Source organism: Nomascus leucogenys, chromosome 10, assembly GCF_006542625.1.
Source record: "Nomascus leucogenys isolate Asia chromosome 10, Asia_NLE_v1, whole genome shotgun sequence".
NCBI classification, from domain to species: domain Eukaryota; kingdom Metazoa; phylum Chordata; class Mammalia; order Primates; family Hylobatidae; genus Nomascus; species Nomascus leucogenys.
Window position 1 is genome coordinate 91189285 of NC_044390.1, and position 25505 is coordinate 91214789.

General features: G+C 43.9%; 2 protein-coding genes across 7 annotated transcripts in view; both read left to right on the forward strand.

Annotated features, from left to right (window-relative positions):
• ZNF664 (zinc finger protein 664) overlaps positions 1-25505 on the forward strand; it is a 42036-nt gene that overhangs the window by 12637 nt on the left and 3894 nt on the right. Inside the window, exons 1-4 of one of the 6 annotated variants that reach the window (XM_030821628.1) lie at positions 2015-2085; positions 24466-24683; positions 25077-25201; positions 25343-25403. The gene's annotated coding sequence lies outside the window, so the exon portion shown is untranslated. Of the gene's footprint in view, positions 1-1989; positions 2086-3240; positions 3375-18880; positions 18939-24465; positions 24684-25076; positions 25202-25342; positions 25404-25505 lie in introns of those variants that run through there. The other 5 variants (XM_003276241.4, XM_004089482.3, XM_030821627.1 and 2 more) reach the window with 5 other exon arrangements.
• Positions 1-25505, forward strand: part of LOC100602470 (refilin-A) — a 346040-nt gene that overhangs the window by 11980 nt on the left and 308555 nt on the right. The window contains exon 2 of the mRNA XM_030821631.1: positions 1990-2085. The gene's annotated coding sequence lies outside the window, so the exon portion shown is untranslated. The remainder of the gene's footprint in view (positions 1-1989; positions 2086-25505) is intronic.

The following is a 25505-nucleotide window of genomic DNA, read 5'->3' on the forward strand; positions in this document are numbered from 1 at the left end:
AGAGATAAGACTTCCCTGTTCTGCTGGGAAGTGGACATTGGGTATGTCTAGGCATGTCTGGCAGGGGGCAGGAGGGGGTGGGCTTGCCTGGAATCTGTTTGTTTGTGGCACTGAGGCACCTCCTGGGAAAACTTCATCTTAAGGGGGAGTTGAAGGAAGTGTTTTAGTTAGGGATTTTTTGTTGCAAAGAACAGAGTTTCATTCAGACCACTTTCTGTACAAGGGGCTGTATTGGAGGATGCATGTGGATCAGACCCATGAGGAACTCAGCCTGTCCAGAGACAAGCCACAGTCTTCCATGGACAGTGGGGTCCCTCACAGCATCGCTCATTTCTTTGTGTCTTTCTCCTCTTGCTGCCATCTGGCTTGTTTTTCCCTCCTCTGTATGTCTTTTCTAACCTTTTAGCTCCTCCTTGCTTATAGAGTCTACTTCCTCATGACTTTGGTTTGCTGTGATTTCATGACCTCTGCAGTCATTTTGCGGATCATAACCTCTCAGCTTCATCTCTCACAGCTGATAACCTCATTCTCTCATTATTGCTTAGATTCCTGAGAGAGAGAGAATCTGATTTTGTTTTGCTTTTATTGTTGTTCCAAGCCACATCGTATGTCAGAGTTAAGCTCTTGGGTCAGATGTCTGCACTTGGTCTCAGAAGTGGTCATGTGGCCGATGGCTGCCTGGACCTACCCTTAAAGCTGAAGCAGTTCCCATTAGTAGGATTTGTAGGCTAGCAGGCACCATGATTGGCATGTATAGTTCAGTAAGGGAGGAAAAAACCTGGCCCAATATCAAGACCACTTGAAATTCCTCCAAATGTATTCCTGCCCTTTAAAATATTATCCTGCTAACAGCTTTCATTCTAAGTTGAACCTTTATTCCCACAGAGAAACTAAAATAGCTAAATGTGTTGAAAGCATTTTCACTTTTCCATTTTCTTCCTGTTTTATTCAGTCTCTGACAGTGCAGCGCCACTCAGCATAGTCTACAGGACTCTATTTCTAATGTTAGTGATTTCTGCTGAAAATGATAGAGGAACTTCAGATAGCTATTAGCAAGTTGGATCATTCTAACCACATGCCTTTCACATAATCCTTTCCCCCAAATCTCTGGGGAGCTGTAGAGGCATACTGTAATTCAGCACTGTCTCCAGATTGACAACAGCTAGAAAAACATGTAAATGTCCCATCCACATGTAGATATGGCAGCAGTGTGAACCTAAGTTCGTTAATATATCGTAACTCCCAGGGGAAAGTGAGGTTCCCCAAACTTACAGCTAGATCTTGAGATCTATACCTAAACTTCTCTGAACAATTATAGAATATAGCAGAGGCGGGGAGGTAGTAGATGGAATAAATAAAATAATGATAATGATAGCTTTGTTGAGCCCTTAAAATTTGCCAGGCTGTGTTTTAAGTACTTCTCATGGATTAATTGATTTAATCCTTAAATTACCTTATAAGATCAGCTGCCTTTATTATCTCCATTAACTCATTCTTAGCCTCTTAGGTGAAGGTTACACAGCAGGTATGCAGTAGGGCCAGGACATGAACTCACCCAGTCTGACTCCATTTATGCTTCTTCAGCACCCTGAGAGACTGGAAAATCCGTGACAAAACACTGTTGATTGTTTACTCCCTGGCATTTTAGCCAGTCTGAGTCAGTTATCTTATACCTATGAACCTTAAACTCATTTTGGATCAGGTTCCCATCATGAGGCTAGTTGTGATACTGGGACACCTATATCTTGGAGGGAAGTTGTGCAGAGTGCCTGGATTTTCCTTTCTGTGGTTTCTCAGATTTGCTCATCCCTTCTTTGGACCTCCATGCCTTGAATCCCGTATATTTATATAAATCCCAGATGTAAATGGGTCTGTCCTATCTTCTGAGCTGGGACCCCACATTTATAATAGCTAGTTCATGAAAACATTTTGTGATCCTAAATTCTCTATAAATAAACCCATTTTTCTCTCTGCATTTCTCCCATCCAGCAGGATCCTAAGGCCTTTGTAGTCCTTCAGCCACTGTGGGCCCTGCCTCTGCCTGTTCTTCTGGAATGTCTTGGGGGTTTTGATCCTGTCACTGTGGTAAGTTTTCCCCTTGTTCATCATTTGTCCTAGATGGAGAATCCCCCTTGAGTATTTTAAGCCAAAGCTGTCTCTAGAATTTTTTCTGAGCATGTGCCCTTTGGGGCTCAGTGAGGAAGCAGCTCTCCGTGTCTCACGCTCTTCCTGACCTCTGTCCTTTATCTGGCATTGGATTCCCCAGATCCTGGACCACCTTCCTTACTCTAAAGATGTCGGAAACAACTCTTTTTGTTCCCTGGGATCTTCATTTTCTTCTTTCCATGTGAACCATTGGTTATTAAAACTTTGTTTCACTTGTCCCATTTTCTTCTGCCATCTTGGAGGCCTTACATGGATTCTAGATCTCATGCCACCCTTTGTCTTTTTCTTTTGTTGTTCCTATCCTCACCGAGCTATCAAAACTTTTTAAAAGCTCAGTTGCTTTATAGATTTCTGGTGTTTTTTTTTTTTTTCCCAACGCCTGAATAATAGCTTTTTCCTTAAATATGAGTTCCTGAAAATCTTCTTACCTGAGGATTATGGTTTCACATCAGTCTGTGCAGACTTGATTCTGAGTGTCATTGTATTCCCAGCACAACTATTTTTTCTCTTTGGATTTGTTCTTTTTTGAAGATTTTTTTTCCCCTTCTTTGGCACAACTCAAGAAGACAACATATATAGGATAGGTATTTGTTTATCTTTATTTGGTCATTGCTGAAATCCAGAATACTCCAGTTGAACGTACAGTCTAGATCTCTGTGATTCACAGACATCATGAAATGGTACATTATTTCCATGCATAGCTGGGCAGCAAGAGAAAGGAAAGCCCTTGTCCTGATAGCTGCTGGCTTCTGGGGGCATGAGCTTCTTGTCATTTCTCCTGCTGCCAGAGGCTGGTTTCTCAGGCCCTGGGCTTCTGCCTTCCCAGACTTCACTTTCCCATGCAACAAGGAGGATTGGCTGTGGGAGGTAAAGGACATTTTGTTGGCCTCTGTCCTAGTGGGTCTAGTGACTGTGCGTTGTTAGAAGGCTAAGCCTATGTGGATGTGTGATGTCTTTTCTTTTTCCTGGCTGTATGTAGCTAGAGTGGTAAGGCTGGGGCTGCCCCTGAACAGAAAGGTCTTGACCACCTCTCTTCCTTTTCTCTCTTTTCCCACGTGCTGGATTGGTTTCCAGGTGACTGACCTATTTAGAAGCGGGGGCAAGTGGACCCTGGCACAAGGGCAAATGTTCTCTCTTCTCTGTCTCTTTCTGGCTGCATTCTCTCCTGTGCTGATTTGGGTAACCTCGGCCAGTCTTTATCGTGAGTGGTAAGACCAAAGAGTCATGTCTAATATTTTATGAATTCCTTTTCATACCCGTATGCCCTTTGGTCTCAGTTTAAGATTGCCACTAATGTAGGGAAAAGGAGTTCTCCATGTGATCCAGCCTACCTTATGGAATGCTGCATTGGGAATTGGATTCACAGGCCCAGCTAATAATAAAGTGTTCTGTATTTTCAGTTCAGTCCTGTATACATGTCCATCTGGGGTACCTAGAAGTTAGCGGTGTTTGCTGAGCTCACTGGCCAGATCTGATATTAGCCATTAATAATGTACATTTTCAGAATAGCACTGGATCAACTTCCTGTGCCAGTCCTACAAGATCAAAAGCCTGAAGGCCAGAGTTATGCATAATTTGTTGTGACCATTCCCTGGCCCTCTCTGAGAGTGGAGTGGCAATAAATTTCTGTCCATCCATGCAGATACTGAATTCTAATGACCAAATCCTATCTATTCTTAGGATTCTCATCATCTCTGTTGATTTTTGGCTGTAAGAGGTCACCTGCTCTTGCACTTTGTGCTTCCTGAGTGAGCCTACTCCAGAATCTCCCTCCCTTGCTTGCTTTGGTTTGCCAGACAATACATGTTACAAATTGTGACCCAGGTATAAAAATAGCCAGACTCTTGAGGTACTTAAGAATAGTCACATTCATGGAGTCGAGAAAGTAGAATGGTGGTTACTGGGGCTGGGGGAGAGGGAAAAGGGGAGTTGTTGTTGAATGGGGACAGAGTTTGTGTTGCAAGATGAAAAGGCTCTGGAGATCTGTTTCACAACAGTGTGTATATATGTAACACTACTGAACTATGCACTTAAAATGATTTAAGATGGTAGATTTTATGTTATGTGTGTTTTTACCACAATTTTTAAAAATGCATACAAATGTTGTCAGAATCACAAATCCATAACTTTTGACCCCCTAACTACTGTGGCTACTCCTACTGCCAGCATCATTGAGGGCAGTCTTGCTAATTACCCACTTTTCATTTTACGTGTTCTCCAGGGCCCAGCCTGTCTTGCTTCTTTTAGTTGGCTAGGCTGGGGCCCCTGTGACCTTCAGGTGTTCCTTATGCCTCTTCCTGAGGGTGGCTTGAGCTTTCCGGTCTGTTCTTCTTTTCTTCTGGGCCTGAGCATGAATTTTGTCTCTTTAGGTCTTACTACCACAGTGGAAGGAGGAAGCAAGTTTAGTAAATGAGCACTAGAGCTAATCTGAACTAAACCTCTGTGCTTCCTTTTCCGTTCCCTCCCCCAGCTAGTTCCTGCCTGACCTCAGATCAGAAAGAATCCCCTGGCCAGTTGTGAAAGACTGGTCCCTTGAGGGAGACAAATCCAGTAGTCAGCCAAAGGGAAGGATAAGGAAAAGGCAGAGTATGCAGGAAAGTGGGTTTTTTCGTGTTCTGTTGTTCTTTCTGTGCATTGACTCTCTCTAGGTATCCTAATTGTATCCTGAGGAAATCGTATTTTTTTCTGTTACCTCATCAGTGTTCCTTGTTCCTGAGGAGGCATGAGTAGAGGGTGAGAGTGAGCATCTCCATGACTCACAGTGGAACTTCTGTTTCACAGCTGAGTAAACCAAGGCTGGTGAGAATCAGTGACTACAGTCAGACAGCTATTTAGTATTAGGTGAAGATTTTGAACTTAGGCCTTTTGGGCTGCAAGTCCAGTGTTCTACCCACCAAATTATTATGGTTCTTAGTGCATGTGTATGTTACACATTTACTAGTTAGATAAGATAAACTCAGGCCTTGTATGTGGGGTTCACGTAGGGGCTATCACTGAAGCTAAGGTGTTTCTGTATATGGGGTTGAAGAGCAGGAAATACAGAAATACTCAGGTGTATTTGGGGTTGAAGAGCAGGAAAAAAAAGTAGTGGAGTGCAAACCAGGGGGAAATCTCACTAAAGTAATATTTTTTAAAAAGCAGTCCTGTGACTAGATGATCAAGAAGGGAAAAGTTATGGGTAGGAACAGGGAGCAGCAGACGCATAGGTATAAAGGCAGGGTTTCACCTTGAATGGAGGAAGAACCCTAATTACAGGGAGATTACATCATCAGGTGTTTGGAAGCCTCTGCCTGTGAAATGACATTCTTGGCAAATGAATGAATGTGTCATGCACTAATTAAAATAAAGGAAATAAGGAAACTAACATTCATTTAGCCTCAGCTATGCTGTGGGCACTCTGATAGGTACTTTCATGTTTTTATCATCTTTAATTACCACAGCAAAGTGTTGTAGACATTATTATCCATACATTTGCAGCTCGGTCAGATCAGCCACAGTCACATAGCAGGTGGCAGAGCAGAGGCCTACACCCAATGATGTCATTCCAGAGGTCATTTTGTGAGAGGACTTGGCTGAAGGAAAGCTACAGAATGGATGCCCGTGTCATCCTTGATCACCCTGATAACACATGCACTTAGCCTTCTCAGACTTTCTTCTCAGACTCAGGAGAAAAGTTGGCATCATTCCCTCAATAACTTCTGTTGCCCTTCTCTGGACCTAATTTCATAGTCTTTGTGGTAATTTCTTGTTAAAGAAAAATCAGACATGCTTCTTTTATCTTTTCTCCATTAAGAGTCATTAGGCTAAGTCATGCAAAGACGAATTTCCGCAGGACAAAATGAAGCATATCTTCCCTATAGCTCATTAAAACCCAGAGCCCCAATCATTAGCCATTGAACTTTGTCTGTTGTGAGAGAAATCAGGGAACCTAGAACTTTGGTGTGTAGGGTATAAGGAAGTACGGAGGGCAGTAAGGAAAGGGGAGAAGGAGGCAAGAGGCCCAAACACCTGGGGACCAAGTAGGAAAGTGGTCTAAGGGTGGAGATGAGGTACTGGGAGTGTCTGGAAGGACTGTTGTCGGTTTCTCTCCTAGTGCTCAGGAGTCAAGCTGAGTCACAGGCTTTTCTAGCCAGCTGGTGGCAGGGCTGTGCACAGGAAGGCATCAGAAGTGATGTAAAATCCTCTTTTCAATCTGGAGCAGATTTTTAAGTTTGCCCTCATTCTAGAAAGGAGAAGAGTATACCCTGGCTGATACCCTAAATTTAGTTGGAGAATCCCTGCTCAGAGTCAGAACTTCTTCTGACCAAACTCAAAAGTTGACTTCAGAACCCTTGGGGAAGTTGTTCCTATTATCACAGAGGCTGTAGTTATTAACAGCATGTTCGGGAAATGCTGGCTGCTACTTGAGCCACAGGTAAGGGAGCGTTTGGATTCCTGTCAGGGCGTGTTTCCAGGATGCTGCATGAATGACAGCCAATGGGCAGAGACTGATGTTCTTTTGAGGAGCCCACTTTTAGAGGTCATTCCATTTTGGAGAAGTGCGTGTACTCCAGTGACTACAGCAGAATACATTGGTGCCTGAACTGACAGGCCTTTGAGTCAACAGAACCTGGAATATTTTCCGAGGCTGGGCTTTGTGATGTGGAGGATTTGACCACAGAGATTTAGACCTGGAATTATGGCTGTGCTTGGGCTACTCCGAGTGAAACTCTTCTCCTCTCAGTTCTGACCACCTCCAACCTCTAGTAACTGAAGGCGGCCCAGAAAGACAAAGAAACCCAGGTTCGCTTCTGTGAGTGATAAGCACACTTGAGAAAAAAGGCCTGGCAGTTGGACCTTCCGAGGTGCTGTCGGCTGGAGGAGATGAAGTGTGAGAAGTTGAGTAGCTACAGGCCTTAGTGGCCACTGAAGAGGGTTTGGCGAAGTCAGAGAAGGACCCTCTTTCAGAGTCTCCGAAAGTCCATTGCCAAGGAGAGAGGTCTAGGACCCTACAAGGTGGCTTCACTGTGACCTGTTGTCATTGAGGTGGCCAGGGGCACATGCAGGCACTGTAATGGGGAAAAGGGCTCTGGCTCCTTCAAAAGTGGGGAATGTGAAGGGCCTCTTTGGGACATGAATCTACCTTGGGCAGCCAGAATCTTAAATTTCAGAACTATTGCTGATGGTGGAAGCAAAATAGAAGGGATCTGACATTCCACAGTCCTAATCAGTGAGTTGCTGGTGACTACCGTAATTAAGTTATTCTAAGGCAAATAGTTAAGCAAAGATTAAGTGGACGAGACCTCTGTGACTTGAGTATCTAAGTCTTCCTATACCAAGTTATATGTATTTTAGACTGCACTTTTCTAAAGGTGTGGTAGAGACTAGTGAGGAGGTAGATACAACATCTGCTGTGTTCCCACATACCTGAGCGTCATGGAGAGTGGTGGCCTTGAACAGAACAAATGCCCACTTAACCCGGTTCCTTTGGCGGTATGTACGTCCTGATAGCTAAACAGCATTTCCTTTTATTTATTTTTTGGGTGTGTGCCAAGGCCTGTAGAAAAAGGCTGAGCAGAGGTTCCCTTGGTGTTGTTTTATCTGCTGAGACTTGCCAAATTAGAATTTGATGGCTTTGATTTCTGGGAATTCCTGATCATTTTTGAGGAGGAGGAGTTCCTAACTGAGCTGGAGGGAACATACTTTCTCCACATGAATGGAGCACCCATGATGTCAGTGAGGACAGTGTCAGATAGATGCACAGCCCACCACCCAGAAACCAAGGTCTTGTAAGAATACCTTAGTGAATTGTGCCAGATGGAATAAATTCTGAATCCTTTATAAAGCATCTCTTTGGGAGAGTTCTTTCTTGTAGTGTTTAGCTCTCAATCCTCTCATGCACGAAACTTTAGAATTATTTTGGAGGACTCTGGGGGGCGTTTTTCTTATATCTAGAAGAGGAATGTTTGACGATGGAAATTACTGACTACACGTAAGTGGTCATCTTACAGTTTGTTTGCATACTTTGAATCTTCAAAAAAAGTGGGTTTAAGATGGATTCTCAACCCCTTTTTGTGTCTGGCCTTCCTTACACTTTAAAAACCATTTTTAAGGACTCCGGAGAATTTTATGTGGGTTGCAGGCTTTGGTACTTATTGTAATAGAAATGAAGACTAAAATTTTACGAAGATACTTACTAACTCATTTATTTAAACATTATAAACTCATTACATGCTAACATAAATGACATTTTTATGAAAAATAGCTATTTTCTGAAACAGAAAACATTTAGTAGGAAGAGTGGCAATATTTACATTTTGGCAACTCTTTAAATGTATGGAGTTTAAATAAAAGACATCTGCTTCTATATTCAGTCTCTTGCAATATGTTGTTTTGGTTGAAGTAGATGAAGAAATCCGGCCTTGCATAGATAATGTAGTTGGAAAAGGGATTTTAGTAGCCTTTTCAGATAACTGTGGCTTTATCTGTGACATGACACCAAAACTTGACAAGTGGTAGATGCCTACAGGTTAGTTGCAACGTACAATCTGAAACCGTATTCATGAACTTTTCGTACTCTGGTATGTTAAAATCCCTTGGTCTCTCTTACACTTTGAATAGATCTTGTACAAACCGTGATGACCACATGTTGGTCATTTGGAGCCTTCATGGAGTGCCTACCTAGATGAACATTAATCAGCGGGAATTGTACTATAAATTGTGAGAACATGTTGAGAAGGAGGATCTAGATCAGTGGGTGCTTAGCTAGTTTATTCAGGAAGGGTTTCAGCTGGGGCATAACTAGGGGGCAAGGAACATCTGTTACGGTAAAGGCAATGATGAAAATATACTATTTGCATACTCAGTAATCTGAGGAGGTTGGGATTACAAGCCCATTTTACAGACAGGAAGCTGGTGCTCAGACAGTTCAGAGCATGATCTGAGGGTGGTAGGGAGAAGTGTTGAGCATAGAGCCGTGGCCCATTGTGTGTTTCATCATGGTGGTGTGCAGCTAAGCCCCATCCTCTGCTGGGTAGAGCTGTAGTCAAGTAGGCTTTAAAAAAATAGTTTACAGACAAAGAACATTTTCATATTAAGCGTGAGGCTGATCAGGCACTTGCCAAGAACCACATTTAGCCTCTGAGTCAGTGCTTCACAGACTATTGTGTGACCTGGGGATCCTGCTAAAATGCAGTTCCGATTTGGTAGGTCTAAGGTGGGACTGAGGTTTTGCATGTCTGACAAGCTCCCAGGTGAGGCTGATAACACTGCTCCGTGGCTCAGTTTTGGGAATCAAATTTCCAGAGCCAATTTTCCATTTGTTCCTTAATACATGATATGAATGTTAATCCCAGTCACTCAGGCTTTGGAGAAGGAGAATGGAGGTGGGCGGAGATGAGTGGTAACTATCTAAAATTCTTTGTCCGTTAGGGCTGCCTGGTAATCAGCAACAGAAATGGACTCTGGCTAATTTAAGGTAAAAATGTATTTTAGAATGGAAGGGGACGTGGAGGAACCCAGTAGTGCTGGAGGGTCATAGTTGTAGGAACTGCTTAAATGTCTGTCCTGGGTGCTGTCACTAGCACACGTGAATGAACTCTAATTTTTAATGTCATCTTTGACTCTTCACAATTCAGACTACCTGGAGAGAAGACTGGCTGGTTGAACTGAGGTCTGTTTCTTACCCCCTGACCAGACAAGGCACTGTAGTGAGAGGGAAGATCTGGGGATCTTGGCCTTCACAAGGGAGGATAGAAGAGCACCCTGATTTATCGGCCCATTATTGCTGCATAGAGAGGGAGAGGTAATCCCTGAACAGGAAGTTAGAGTGCAGTTAGGAAAGGGAAAGGAAGGCTCAGCAGGAAGGCTGACCTGTTGCCAGGCTCCTAAGCCATCTTTCAGTTAACAGTGTGCATTCCCTGTACTTAACAGGCAGGTACATTGAAGAAAGAAAGTATGTATTGAGCTTAAGTACTATAATAAATATGCATCGTCTTATGTAATTTTCAAAGCAACCTTAAGAGATACAAGTATAGGTGTTATTGAGGAAATGAGTCTTAGGGTTGAACAACTTGCTTGAGGTCACACTGTTAGTAAGTGGGAGAGCTGAAACTTGAATTACAAAGTGTTTCTGCCGCAATATCATTTGTTGGCAGAAACTGCTGCTGCTTGGGGTAAAAGGTTGCTTCAAGTGGGCTGAGTGTGAGCATGAGTGGTGGAAGTTGGGGAGAATGTATATGGACACACGGAGCTGGAGATGCATAGCAATTCAAGATTTTGGAGATAGAATGCTCTGTAAAACAAGCTCAAATTTAGCTGTGTCTGTTAAGAGCTTCATGGCCTCAGGAAGGGCTTTCAATCTCTTAGCTCTACCAAATTATGGCTTTGCCTGTGATGGGAAAGGATACTTCCACGGAATGGAAATTTAAGGTGCGAAACCCAAGGAGAGCAGGCAGGAATGGGGAAAAGTGTTCATCTGGAAATTAGATAGAATGGACAGAGTGTTGTTGAGGGTGGGCTTTATAATTGATGGGTAGCTTTTGCAGCGGCCAATTAGATTGCAGGGCTCTGTCCTCATTGCCTGGCCAAGGAGGGAATGAAGCTCATTCCTGCATTACCAGGACAAAGCCCACTTGTGTGTGATGGACGGAAGTAGGCTGGGTGCCCCATGTTATATGTATTATATACAAAACCCCCATTCACTCTGGCTGGTCTAATTGTGAAGCCACTGCTCACCCCTTCCCCAGGCTGCCAGCCACAGAAGTATGTATGTGTCGTTGACTTTTTGGGGTCAGAGGTGAAGACTGTAGATACTGTGTGTGATTTTTTTGTTTCCTTAGGAGACAGAAGCAAAGAATAAAACTATTGGAAAGGAAAAATAAAGATTTTTCTATGAAATGTAACCTCTTAATCTCTTAAGTAAAAATATTTAAGTGAAATACGCAACTTCTTTTTTTGGAAGTGATTAAAGGTGAAATGACTCCAGGTTTTTAGAGCTAAAAGGGCTTGGGTGAAGTGTGAAATAAGCACCATTCAGCATCACCAAAGAATAAACAATGCCCCTTGTGTACATAGAGCCCAGATGGAGGTAAGGACTGTGATGGCAAAATGTCACTGAGAGCATGCCACATCCTCCTTGTAGTTTCCTTGGACTGCTGTAACAAAGTACCACAAGCTGGGAGGCTTAAAACAATAGAAATTTATTGTCTCACAGTTCTGGAGGCTGGAATTCTGGATTAAGGTGGCAGCAGGGCCTTGCTCCCTCTGAAGGCTTTGCGGGAGAATCCTTTGCCTCTTCCTAGCTTGTGGTGGTTGCCAGTAGTCTTTGGCCTTCCTTGGCTTGTAGACATATCACTTCACTCTCTGCAGCCATCCCCACGTGGCCTTTTTCCCTGTCTGTGTGTGCATCTGAATCTCCATCGCCTCTCTTTTATAAGGATACCAGACATTGGATTTAGGGCTCATACTAACATATTATGATGTCATCTTAATTACATCTGCAAAGACCCTGTTTCCAAATAAGGTCACACCCTGAGGTTCTGGATGGATATGAATTTTGGGGAGACACTATTCAACCCAGTATACTTTTTGCCTTTCTTCCTTAGAGCTCCAGCTAATCCAGATGCAACATTGATGAATTAGTGCTGGAATGAGTATCAGCACTTGGTACTGCAATTAGAATACGGGGATTTGGCTGTTGATTTATTTTTTGGGCTACACTGAGAGGGAGGCTCAGAGACAGTGTGGGTGTCTGAAGGAAAAAACACGTGTTAAGTGAGGACTTTAAACGAAATCATACAGTTTTGGGAAACTGCATTGGATAGGGAATGCTGGAGCCAAAGAGTGTTCCCTGTTCCAGAAGGGAGGTAACGTTTGCAGGAGGGCTCCTGAGGTCAGAAGTTCCTCCTAGAGGTGCAGGGTGTATCAGACATCTCAGGAGCTGATTTCCTGTGCAACTTTTTCTAATACCCCACGGGAGCCTTTCTTATACTTTATCCCTTTGTATGTTTATGGATCGGGTCCTTCCCACTCTTTGGCACCTGTGACAGTCTCCACAGGCTTCCAACCCTTTAAATGCCTTCTGTTTTTCTTAAAAGATAGAGTCCTGAGCTTACAGGACTTCATAGGAAGACCTATAAGTCTCTGTTGGTCTTTATAGGTGGACTACTATCTCCTGGGTGTCTTGTAACTGTAATGTTTATATTTTTTCAAAAATAAATCCTACAGAGATGCCTTGGTCACTCCAGATAAGAGTTTCTGTGGCTGAGAGGCCCCGCTGTATGAATCCTGTTTCTGCCTGCTGGACTTCACTTTCTGGGGCTTGGCATCTGATGACCTCTGTATACATGCTATGCCCTCCTGTTCTTTATGTGGCCACTTCACTTTGTCCTTTGGGTTTCAGCTTAAAAGTAGAGTCAACTAGAAACCTTCATTACCATGCTGAGACTAGTTAGGATGCCCCTGGCTCATCAGTTGTAATGCCTCTGTCAAAGCTCCACTCACACGTGCTGGAACCGTCACCTTCCCCTCCTCAACTGTAAACCACATAAATGCGGTGGCCATGTTTGTTTTGTTCATCAAATCCTCCGGAGCCTAGTTTACTGCCCAACAGATGCTGGGTGCTAAATAAATGTGGAATATATGCCTGTGTGTGTGCAGCTCTGACCCTATGCCTCAGAGGTCAGCTTCCAGGACTGTTGCCTCAATAACACCTCTCTTCCAAGTCTGTGTCAGGGTGGGCTGGCTTCTCTCAGTGTCACTTATCTATGTCAAATAATCAACATGTGTTACAGGACTAGGTATATAGGGATCTTTCTATAAAACCGTTCCCATTAATTAAGGGACCAAGAAGTTAATGTGGATCCTTTATATGTTATGATTACTGGCTTAGTGCATCGTCTCCTGAGGCAAGGCCCCTTGATTATCTTAGAGAATCTTATCCAGCCCCCATGACACAATTGCCTGCTGTATGCGTGTGGGGAAGATGAATCACATGGTCATCTCAACTCATTGCAGTTGGTAGTGGTTATTTTTGGTAGGGAGTGGAGGCCGACATGTCATCTTCCCAGTTCTTTTTCACTTTTACCTTTCCCAGAAAGTGTGCCCTTATGCTTTGAGTGGCAAAATTATATACCACACATTCTGATAGATCTGGTTCTGGGTAGGAAATTAATTTGATCTTTGTTGAAATTGATTTTACTGTCAAAGTCTGCTATTGCAGAGGGGGATTATATATAGTTAGTGCTTCATAGGAAGACCTGTACTCATAATACTGCTGAAAGATCTGTGATACTTATAGGTTTCTTAAAATCAGAAGAGTTGTCTCAAAAATAAGAAAATAGGTAATTTTCACTTGGCTTTTATGACAAAGTAATTGTATAGTTATTTAAAAACGACTTTAGATTTTTCTGAGCCAGCAGTCCAAATTTCAGATAATGTATTCAAGATAAAAAAAGAAAAGCTCAGTCCAGACATCCAGAGAGGAGCGGTGTTGGGCTGAATCTTAAGTAGGACATGGACACTTCTTCCATTTGTAAAAGGAAGAAAGGGCTAGAGTCGGGCAGCACATGGACCTTGATAGTTTGGCTGGAATTGGAGGGAGTTCTCTGATGGGTTCTGCCTTCTCTGTGTGGCATTTGGTTTGAAGAGCAGAGCTAGCTGCAGGTCAGACATAGATTCAACATGGGGAAGGGGGCAGTAGCCACATAGCAAGTTGGGGTGAGGTCACACAAGCATTCCTGAGGCTTGGAAGACCCAGCTGAGGGTATCACTGTGAAGACCTTGGCGGTCTATGATTCTGTTAGCACGTGAAGGTAGAGACTGGATTGGGATAGGGGATGATTTCCTTTAGAAGGAAGGCCCATTTGTCCTTTGATGATTCTCATTTGGCAAAAACTCAGTTTTGCAGAAATTTAGCTATCTGCCTTCCCCATGCAGCCCCTGAGGAACTGAACCCTGGGCCAAATCCATGCCCACCCTCAATGCTGCTGGCAGTCCCCCTATGTTTCTCGGGTCATGCCACTCTCCCACCTTCAGGACAACCATCTCACACCACCTCTGTTCTCCTCAAACCTCCAGGCTCCCCATTGCCCTCTCCTCAGCAGATGGCCTTGCTTCCTGCTTCCCGGCAGCCAGGGACTGTCAGTTTCTACTTAAACACACACACCACTTCCTGCCTTCGCCTGTTCACAGAGGCCCGTCCTTCCCCTCTTCAGAGCTCATTCCTCTCGTGGAGCTTTGGATCCTGTCTCCATTGGCCCTTTCTGTTATTTCTTTTCTCTCCCATAGTTTCAGTCTTTCCCTCTCAGTGGAATTCCTCTCATTTTTATTTCTTCCCTGAACTTTTCCTTGAAGTCTAACATGCAGATTATAAATAGGGCTACAGTGTGATGAATTTTCACAGCTATGAGATGAGCACACCTGTGTGCCCCAGTGCCCAGATAAAGACAGCACATGACAATGATCCCTAGAAATTCCCTCGTGCATCTTTCCAGTCATTAGCCCCTCTGTCTGCTCTGTTGTTTAACAGCATCAGTTGATTTGCTTGTTTTTCAACTTTCTGTAAGTGGAATCATTCAGTATGTGCTCTTCTACTTGGCTTCTTTCAAACTCAGTCATTAAATGTTGGTCTCCCATAGCTTAGTCCCAGGGCCCTCTTCCCTTTTCACCCGTTCTTGGTAGGCAGTCTTACTCCCTCCCCCTGTTTAAGTTACCATCTAAATGTTAACGGCTCACACGTGTATACCTTATAAAGTCCTGATCTCTTATCTCAGTGCCAGTTCCATCCATCCAGCTGCTGTCCTTGACATCGACTTTCAGATATCACGAGCATGTCTAAAATGGAAATCACAATCTTTGTCTTCAAACCTTGGTCTTTCTAGAGTTTTCTGTCTTACTGAATGGCTCTGTCTCCATCCAGTTATTCAATTAAAAGACCTGGGGGTCATCCTTGGCATTTCCTTGTCCCTCACCCATTGTACTGAATCTGTCACCAAGTCTGATACATTTTTCTCTCATCTCCACCATTGCTTTAGTCCAGATTATGATCATTGTTTCCAACCCAGATGACTAAGATGATCCCCTACCATGTTTACCCCTAAATGCTCTTGCTTTCTACCCATCCGTTAATTTCTGTACTTTAGCTACAGTTTTCTATTTAAAATGGAAATCTGATGTTACTACCAAATTTTAAAACAAAAGCTAACCACTCTGGAGGCTTCCACTGCTACTAAGATAAAGATCACGATGCCTAGCTTCTACCCTCTCATCTGGCACTGAGCGTCTCCAGCCCCGCTGGCCCTGTTGTGTCCCATGCTTGCCTCCTGCCCCTCACCATGGTCCTCCACGCGTGCCTTTCCCTCAGGTTGTGTATCTTCTCTTCACCCTGCAGAGGCCTCCTCTAGATCTGAGCTCAGCCATCAGTTCAAAGTGGTCTCCCCTGACCTCTCATCCCTGACCAGGTCAGCCTCACTTCCAGCCCAGCCTGAGGTGCTCAGAGCACTGTGCAGGGCTGCTTTGGAGAATTTCACATAGATTTATTTGACATTTCTTTGTAGACGCCTTTGATTAACGTTGTCTCCCCACTAGACTGTGGCTTGTACTCGGAAAGGGACTGGCTATGATTCTGCACTGCTGAAGGCACGGAGGCTGACATAGGTTAGACACTCAGTAAACATTTGGTGCTTGAATGACTTTCGAAGACAAAGAGATGAAGGAGTTTTAGAGATTCACAAATTTCATAAATTCTCTGCAGTTTCTGCTGATCAAGGAGCTTGCATTCAAGAGAGCAGGGAGAGGAGCACAACAAAGGAAGCATGTGCAAAAATGAGCACAATAATTCCAGGCAGTAAGTGGTAATGTTCTGTATAAAAATTAAATTAAGCAGAAAGAGGTGATCAGAAAGGTGTGAGGGCAGAGAGGTAAGTCAACTGAAACTGACAAGCCCAGGAGCCGCTTTCTGGGAAGACAGCGCATGTGCTGAGGCCTGGGTGTTGAGCAGATGCCAGCTCCCTGAGGACCAGGAAGAAGCTGGGCAGGGGGCTCATGTGAAGGTACTGAGGGCACATGAGGCTGGCAAGCTTGAAGACTAGAAAGGAGATGAGGGAGGCTGATGTGTGGTTTGCAGAGAGTGCGGGAGGTGAGGTTGGAAAGAGGCGGTGGCTGGGCCACCTCCAGCTTGTGAGCCAGTGAGAGGATGTGTGTTCTAAAGAGCAATGGAAGGATTAAGCAGGGCAGTGATGTTCTCTAACTTATATTTTTAAAAGATAAGGGTGACTACTGGTAGAGGTCCAGTTGTGGAGGAGCAAGAATGAAAGCCAGCGAGACCTGTGGTTGAGAGGCTGTTGAAATAGTGCAGGCAGGAGGTGACCGTGGCCTGGACAGGGTGGAGCTTGTAGTGGCCATGGAGAGATGCAAGGGCAGGGCTGGGTTATGTTGTGGAGAGGAGGTAGAGTGTGCAGTGATTTGCATTGGTGGGGCTGGAGGAAAGCAGAATTAAGGACAATGCGTCTGGATGGATGATGGTGCGCTTGACAGAGATGGGGAAGAATGAGGAAGGAACAGTTTGAGGGGAGATTCGGTTTGGAAATGTGGTTGTAGTGCCTTTCGGCAGAGATTATGGAGCAGTCCAGGGCTAGAGATAAAAACGAGAGCCAACATCTAGAGAGTATTTTAGATCACGTGACTGGTGAGATTACTTAGAGGATATAGATTCAGAAAAGAAATGGTCCCAAGCAGGAGCCCTGAAGCACCCCAGGATTTAGAAGTTGAACAGAAGAGAAGTCAGCAGTAAAAGGAACAAGGAGTGGCTAGTGAGGGGCAGGGATGGGCCAGCTAAGAAAGCAGGTGTTTCCAGCCCTGTCTTGGGGCCCTGTCCTGACAGAGGCAGGACATGTTGGGAAAGAAACATGTTTTCAGTGGCATGTTGGGAAAGAAACCTGCCTGCAGGTGTGGGGCTGTGGTATCCAAAACAATTTTAAGAAGGAAGATACTAGAACATGTTTGTATGAGAATGGACCTATAGCTAGGATGGAATTGACAGTGGCAATGAGAGGGAATACTTACAGGATTCCGTTTGGAGAAGGCCCAGGAAGTGCACTCATGGGCACAAGCGGAAGGGCTGGTCTTTCCCAGGAACAGGGCACCCCCTGTTGGAGTAGAAGGTGTGAATGCAGGTGGCCTAGTGGATTTGCATTGGGAAAATGAAGGGCTTGCCATCTAATTGCATGGTTTTTTTTTTTTTGAGACAGAGTCTCACTCTGTCGCCCAGGCTGGAGTGCAGTGGCATGATCTCAGCTCATTGCAACCTCTGTCTCCCAGGTTCAAGCGATTCTTCTGCCTCAGCCTCCAGAGTAGCTGAGATTACAGGTGCGTGCCACCATGCCCAGCTAATTTTTGTATTTTTAGTAGAGACAGGGTTTCACCATGTTGGTCAGGCTGGTCTCGAACACCTGACATCGTGATCCACCCGCCTCGGCCTCCCAAAGTGATGGGATTACAAGCGTGAGCCAATGCGCCCAGCCTGCTTCTATTTTCTTAATCAGAAACAGGCTCTTGGCAGGTTATTAGCCACGAGTGCGGGAGTCAGAGGGAAGATGGGAGATTTGGGAGATTTGAAGAGAGAGGAGAATGATGAAGTAGCAATTTAAAGTATTGGGAAAATGTGTGTACTGAAGACTTTTGGAGGAATTTAGGGGCACTCCAGTGCCCATTTGAGATATGTGGTCATGAGTTAAATAAACCTGGCATTATTCAGCCACTTGGGTGCGTGTATGGATAAGTGGAGAGTTGGGTTTGAATAAGGTGCAGTGTCACTGAGAGTAGGTGGGGCCAGAGAGTTCTGGTGAGCACAGAGAGAAGCTGTGGACAACAGACAGGGAACAAAGGGTCAGGCCACTGGGTGCAAGCCTACTGCTTGAAGTTCCTGGAGCCAGTTAGCTGGAAGGGGAGGGAGCACCCAGTGTCCAAGAATGGGTTGCTCAACACAGATTTGGGAGGGAGCACAGTTTCTAGAGCTAGAATGTAGCCATGGAAACAGTGATGATGACAAAAGAGAGAGGTGAACCTGGGTGGAGGGAGGGCATAAGGAACCCAAGCCAGCATGGAAGCCAGGAAGTAAAGACAAACAGGGCCACATTAGTAGGACAAAGATTGAAAGAGGACTGGAGGTCCTGAGGGAGCAAAGAAAAGGTTCCATAGGATTAACAGAGCAGAAAGCTGGAACAAGATGTTTTGGTTAAAGGCTAGAGTTTCACTCAAGATGGACAGATTGCTTACAGACTCCTAAGTGAAAAATGTTGAGCCGTATAATGATATGGCTGGACTTGCATAGGTTGGTGTTGTCAGTGGAGGCAGAGGCAATGTTTATTTAGCTCTGTAATTTAGAACGCTCTTATATTCTTTCTTACGGTTTAAGATCGTCATACAGGGATTTTCTAAGCCAGGGGTCCCCAACCTCTGGGCCACAGATGGGTACCAGTCCATGGCCTGTTAGAAACCAAGGCCACACAGCATGAGGTGAGTGGTGGGAAAGCCAGTGAAGCTTCATCTATTTATAGCCGCTCCCCATCGCTTGCATTACCTCCTGAGCTCCACCTCCTTTCAGATCAGCGGCGGCATTAGATTCTCGTAGGGGCGTGAACCCTGTTGTAAACTGTACACGCAAGGGATCTAGGTTGCACGCTCCTCATGCGAATCTAATGCCTGATGATCTGTTACTGTCTCCCAACACCTCCAGATGGGACCACCTAGTTGCAGGAAAACAAGCTCAGGGCTTCCACTGATTCTACATTATGGTAAGTTGTATAATTATTTCATTATTTATTACAATGTAATAATAATAGAAATAAAGTGCACAATTTAAGTGTAATGCACTTGAATCATCCCAAAACCATCACCCCTGCCCCCAGTCTGTGAAAAAATTGTCTTCCACGAAACTGGTCCCTGCTGCCAAAAAGGTTGGGGACCACTGTTCTAAGCAAAGGCTTACTGGCTTACATTTTATTATGGAAAATTTCAAATGAACGCAAAAGTAGAGAAAAACACAAAATGTACTCCTATGGGCCTGTCACCACAGGGGTTGAACCCAGGTTCAGAAACCGTGAGCTTTTTGCTGTTCTTATTTTGTCTACCCTCTCTACTTTTTTGTTCACACAAGAAGCCAGTTTATCACTTGAGTTGGGTTTTGTTGAATGACCACAGGTCACATACTGGGTGCTGGCAGTCTTACCATAACATGCAGTCAGCATTTTTGAAAACAATGTAAATATATAATACAGTTGTCTATCTTTTAGTTTCCAAAGTTTGTTACTTCACATTTTGACTGGTTGATAATTTATAGTGTGTGTGTGTTTGTGTGTGTGTGTGTGTGTGTGTGTGTGATAGGCCAGCATGTCTGTTTGTATTATCCTCATTATATAAAAAGAAAACAGATGCAAAGTAGTGTTAGGTGACATGTTGGCCTGAAGTTCCAAGATTAAGTGGGAATACATTTTAAAGTTCCCTCTTTCCTGTTCCCTTCTCTTGGCTGAACTTCATTCATACAGCATCTGCCCTCCGTCTCACATCCCCTGTCTTTCTAAAGGCATCACTGGCCCATCCCCACAACAAGCTGTCTCCACGCCAGTCCCAAGTGCTTGTAAGACATTGTTCTATACCTCCCTGGCACTGGGCTCTGCACCAGTGTGCCTTTCTGCACACCCTTTTCTTTACCAGCCTGGCAATGGGATGTTAGTTGCAGCGCGGTGCTATTCTCTTCCTCAGTTGGTGGTGACAGCTGGGTCCCTGTGCCTCTAGTTCTTGCATGGAGGTCATAGCCTTGTGCAGAGCAGGACAACAAGGCACTTGGCCTCCTGCTCAGTAGTCGGCATCTACTGGCTGAACACTGCAGACATAGTCTGATGTCAAGGCTGAATGGCTGCTAATTCCTTTAGGAGTGTAACTGGATTTTTCTCTCCTGCCCAATCAAGGTGATTAGTCTTTATTTCATATCCAGCCTGTGTTGAATATAATCCAGTTCAGAGTCCACTTTGTGGAACATCGATTGTAGCTTACCAACCTCTACCTCCACATAAATAGTTGGCATTCCTCTGATGCTCTGGTCATCCCATTAGGGCTGCTGCAGCCGACTCCTGCAGCCTCGGCCCTACGCTGGAGTGGTAGTCTCCCCTCCATGCAGCGGGTTCGCCTCTTCTGCCACTAGAGTGAGGAACTTTTGGTCTGAACAGCCTTCAAGGGAAACCAGCATCATTCTCCCAGCCTGTTAGTCCTGTACTCGCGTCTTCAGGTTCCCCTTTCTTATGCCATGGCCCAGAGCATGTATTCTCTCAGGATATGGTTTCCTTGAATTTAAGACTCAGTTTTTGACTTCCTTGAATCTCAGCATCAGTTCTTTATTAGCCAGTTGCCCTCAATTTTAATTGTACTGAAATACTAGTACTGATTCAGTATTCTGTGGTATCACAAACTACAGGGAGAGAGGAAAGGCTCCTTTTCATGAAAGGTGAGGATTTGAGGTAGATGGGCTAAATTTTAAGCTTTTGTTTTCTTGGTTTTCAGCTGCACTGTCATTTTGTTGTTTGAGTTCTCCTCCAGTGTCGGTCGAGTGCACAGGATGCTGGGGGGCATTCCTGAGCTTGCAGGTGCAGGCTCTGAGTTTGTCCTTGGCAGGCTTCCTCCTCAGGTCAGAAAGAGGGACTTGTAGTCGTGTGAGATGTCCCCTTGAAAGCCCCAGTAGGATGTTGATTTTGAGACATAAGGGGGAGTCTGGAGTGAGAGACAGCCTTGGGAACGTGGTGCGTTCAGGATCTGTGAGCTCTGTGGGGTTCCATAACCTGTGTAAAGCCTCTGGATTTACAGCTGCCTCTATCTGTGTGGAAGAGTTGGGTGGGGGCTGTGTTAGGCAAGTCTGTACTGGAGATCCTTGCTGTGTGTTGGCCTTTCTGTTCTTTGGTTGGTCACATGGAAAATTTGCCAGAGTTTCTTTTATCTTTCTTTTTCCTACAGAATGCACCTTACCCCTCTCATCCCCCTACCATGCAGTGAGACTTACAGACAGGTCTGAGAATTTTATCTGGAAGGAATAGCAGTGCCTGATTGCTGAAGAAGAACTCTGGTGGGAGGTCATGTCGGACTCCCCTGTCAGGGACCTTGGTGTTGAACTGTTGCCCTTCTGAGCAGAGTTGGACTCTCCCGAGGCTAGGCTGGAGGAGTACCCTAACCCTGGCAGCTTGATTCCTGGAGGGGGCTCTGGAAGACACCCCTGCTGGGGTTAGCTTGCGAGGCAAAGAGCAGAGCGCAGTGCTGCTTCCTTTGTCTTCTGCTTGTCCCTGCCCTGCAGCCACTGCCTTCGCATGCTGTCCAGAGACCTCTTCCTGTGCTCATTCTCCTGTGCTCAGGATTGACTGGGGAAATGAGAGCTGTTTCGGGGATTATATTCGTTTCAGTCACAGTTGCCCCTCTATGCGGTGGTCCTGGGATTAGTTTGCCATTGCCAGAAGAGCAGGAAAGGAATATCTTAGCATTCACACATTTTTTTAATCATGAAAATTTCAACCATATACAGTATTTTACAATAGAATATTTTAGAGTAGACTATTTTATTCATCTGTTTATCTCTCACCTAGATTCAGTGGTTACAATGATTTTACCACATTTGCTTTGTCTGCCCTTTTTTACTTTCCCTTTTTTTTTGTTTGTTTGCTGAAGCATTTTAAGTCACACATATCAGACGACATGTCCTGTTATTCCTGTTCTTCACCGTGCATCTCTAAGGCTATAGACATTGGTTTATATAGCTACAATGACATGATCACATAGTTAACAGCACACAGTGTAATCTCATACCCCTAATCACATTTCCTTGACTGTCCTCTTTTAGCAGCTGGTTTGCTTCAGATTCCAAAGAAGGTCCTCTGATTACATCTGATATGTCTCCAGTTGCTTTCATTTAGAGCAACTCCTGCCTTACCGGCTTTTTTCCCCCCTGTGTCCTTATTGCAAAAAAAAAAAAGGACAGTTGTGCTGTAGAGTGGCTTACCTTCTGATATTTTGCTGCTTGCTTCCTAGTAGTTCCTCTGTCCCTTCAGTTCTTTCCATTAAAAATTAGCTCCAGAGGCTTGATTAGGTTTTGCTTCAGTCTTTTGGCAAGAATGTCTTCAGGGGGTGCTGGGTGCTTCCCATTGCACCACAGCAGGAGGCACAGGTGTCTGGTTGTTCCCCTTTGAGTCATACTAAGATCAATCCCTGGCTTCAGGTGGTGACAGCCTGATCCTGGCAATGTCAAGTCTCGGATCAGCCTTCCAGCCCCTTTTTTCACCCATTGCTTTTCATGGTCTGAATCAGGTGTTTGATGAGGAGAATGCACATATTAGCTGGTTGTTTCTTTGTCTTGAAACAGAGTTCATAGAGGAAATAGAATAGATGCTTCTCTCCATTTAATTACCAATTTTCAGGGTAAAAAGTTGGGCCCCTAGTTAATTCCGATTTTGTTCAGTGCCTTGGGTCTCTCCATCTCTCTGCCTGCCTGTCTGTCTCTTTCTTCCCCATTCTCTACCGTCATTATGAGCTCCTGGGGTTTGTATATTTAATGCGTCTCACTCGATTGCCTTTCTTATTCCTTTTGATGCTCAGTTGCATAATTGGCTCTGTGTTCCTTTGGCACGGCCCTCGTGCTTTCTGGCATAACAAGATGTCCCAAGCTCATTTTGTAAGTGCTACTCTGGCTTTGAACCCAGCCATTCCTCCAAGGACCCCTTGCCTCTTGGTGGGGAGAGGATTTAAGGGAAGGGGCTCTAGGTGTGCTCATTGCTATCGCTTCTTATTGCTTCCAGGTCTTTTTGGTGATAGCTAAAAAGAAAAAAAAAGTGAATTCAAACTGGTATCTCTGAGTCAAATTTTATATTACAGAATTTTTTCTTAACTTTGATTTTATATTTAAATCTAATTTTTCTTACATTGAATCTTGGCTCCTAACAACTTTAACATAAACTACTTATTTGTATTAACCTACTTTAAAATACACCAGTAGCAGTTAAATTGTTGAAAGAACTGTGATTTCTTTGCAGCTTATTTGTCAAAAGAATATGTTCTAGGTATGTGCAATCAGTATACTATGCTCAAAAGCCATTTGTGGCTATGTCACCAACATGATAGGTTTATTCTCTTTGTTTTAACATTCATTTAATTTTATTTTTTAACTATAGAAACAAGTTTCCAGAGTTATATAACAGTATACTCAGAGAAGTCTTAACTGTATTCTCCCCCATAAGTAATCATTAAATTAAATTCTGAATTATCTTTCACCATGCTTATTTATTTTATTTATTTATTTTATATTTTATTTTAGATAGGGTCTCACTCTGTTGCTGAGGCTGGAGTACAGTGGCACAATCTTGGCTCAGTGTAGCCTTGAACTCCCAGGCTCAAGCCATCTTCCTGCCTCAGCCTCCTGAGTAGCTGTGACTATGGGTGTGTGCCACCATGCCTGGCTAACTTTTTAATTTAATTTTTTTTGTAGAGACAGGGTCTCCCTATGTTGCCCAGGCTGGTCTCAAACTCCTAGCCTCAAGTGATCCTCTCACCTCGGGCTCCTGGCATACTGGGATTACAGGCATGAGCCAGTGTGCCAGGCCAGAGTTTATGTATTACCTTCCTCTTTTGCAGAAACGGTAGCATAGAACATATACTATTGTGTACTTTACTTTTTTTTTTTTTTTAACTTAACAGTGTGACCTCGGTTCACTCCATGTCAGTGCACAGTGCTGGTCCTCCTTCCTTTTTGCCTTATGAGGAGGTGCCATACTCGATTCGGCTAGTTCCCTATCGATGGCCTTGGGTTGCTTGCAGTTTTGCTGCCAAATACTGCCTCAGTGAATAACTGGGTGTATCAGTCATTTCCTATTTTTACCAATGTGTCTTTAGGATATATTCTAGAATTATTACTAGGACAAAGGATAGATGCAAACATAATTTTTGTAGATATACAGCCATTTTTGCAGAAATTTTGGGTACGTAATTGAATTTTGTAATTGTAACACTTTCACCTATAAGCAGTCCAGTGTATTTTACATTTTAACATTACATCTCCTCAAACACCCATTCATGTTCTCTTTGTATGGAACATATTAAAAGTGTTATTTTAAGAAGACCTATTGATTTCATTTAGTTAATTTTAAAGTATCACTGCGTATAGAATAAAAGAAATGAAAAGATTGCTAAAACATAGTCCTAAACCTTAAAAGATTTCAGAGTGAATATTTTGAGATTTATTTTCTTCTTTTATCTCCTCCTTATTCTATTTGTTGTGTATTTTGTCCCCTGTAGGCTATCAAAAGACTGGAAATAAGGCACTAAGAAATGTACCTTTATCTGCTCCACCAGAATGAAGCAGGACACATGTGTGGGTGCCAGAGGGTGTCCTGAAGTACTGTATAGATTTTCAGAAAATATTCACTGTGAACACCTCTCATTGCCAAGTTATAACAGAGAGCAACGCACACAGTTCCTCCTTCATGGCACTTACGTCCTAGTACAGGAGACAGGTTAAAAACCAGGGAACAAATACGATAATTACAAGTCGTGTGGGCTTTAAAGGAATCAAAGGAGATGAAAACAGAGTCTAGCCGGGGGGCCTCTTTAGTTAGGGGAGGGGCAGCTGACCCACAAAGCTCTGCACAAAGTAGGGGAGGGAGTGGCTTAAGTGCTGGGAACAGCATGTACAAAGGCCCCGAGGCAGGAAACACTTAGGGTGTTTGAGAGCTGAAAAAGAAAGCCAGAGGTAGGAATCACAAGGAGTGAGGTGGGGAGAGGGGGGGGCAGGTCAGGTGTTTGAGTTAAGGATTGGGATTTTATTTTAAGTACATCAGGAAATCATTGAAGACAAGTAGGAGAATGACATTTGATACGAACACATCATGTACTTATTCTTTCTATAGATTAGAAGGCAAGTCAAATACGATGTTTTATCTCCAAAAGCAGCAATGTTGTACCTTCTGAAGTTCAAAGTGGAGATCGTTTTCATTGTTCCTTTGTACAGGACAGCTGGTTTTCATACTCACATGTAGGTCTTTTTGAGGATTTCTTTTCTCTTTCAATAATGTTCCCCTTGATGTTGCTCAGATAATTACAATGAGTGGTTGTAATTGGATTATATACTTGAGCTGTAAACAGGAGCATGATATCTACAAATTCTCTCCTTCAGACCCGCAAATCCAAGAGACACATCTCTGGAAGATAAGAGAGCTTCTTCAAGACCAAAAAAGGTTTGTGTTAACTGCTGTCACATTTATATAAAATTAATTTTGGAATCAATAGCAGTTTTCCAGATAAAAGCGTTTTCAATTTATTTATTTACGTTTCTATTA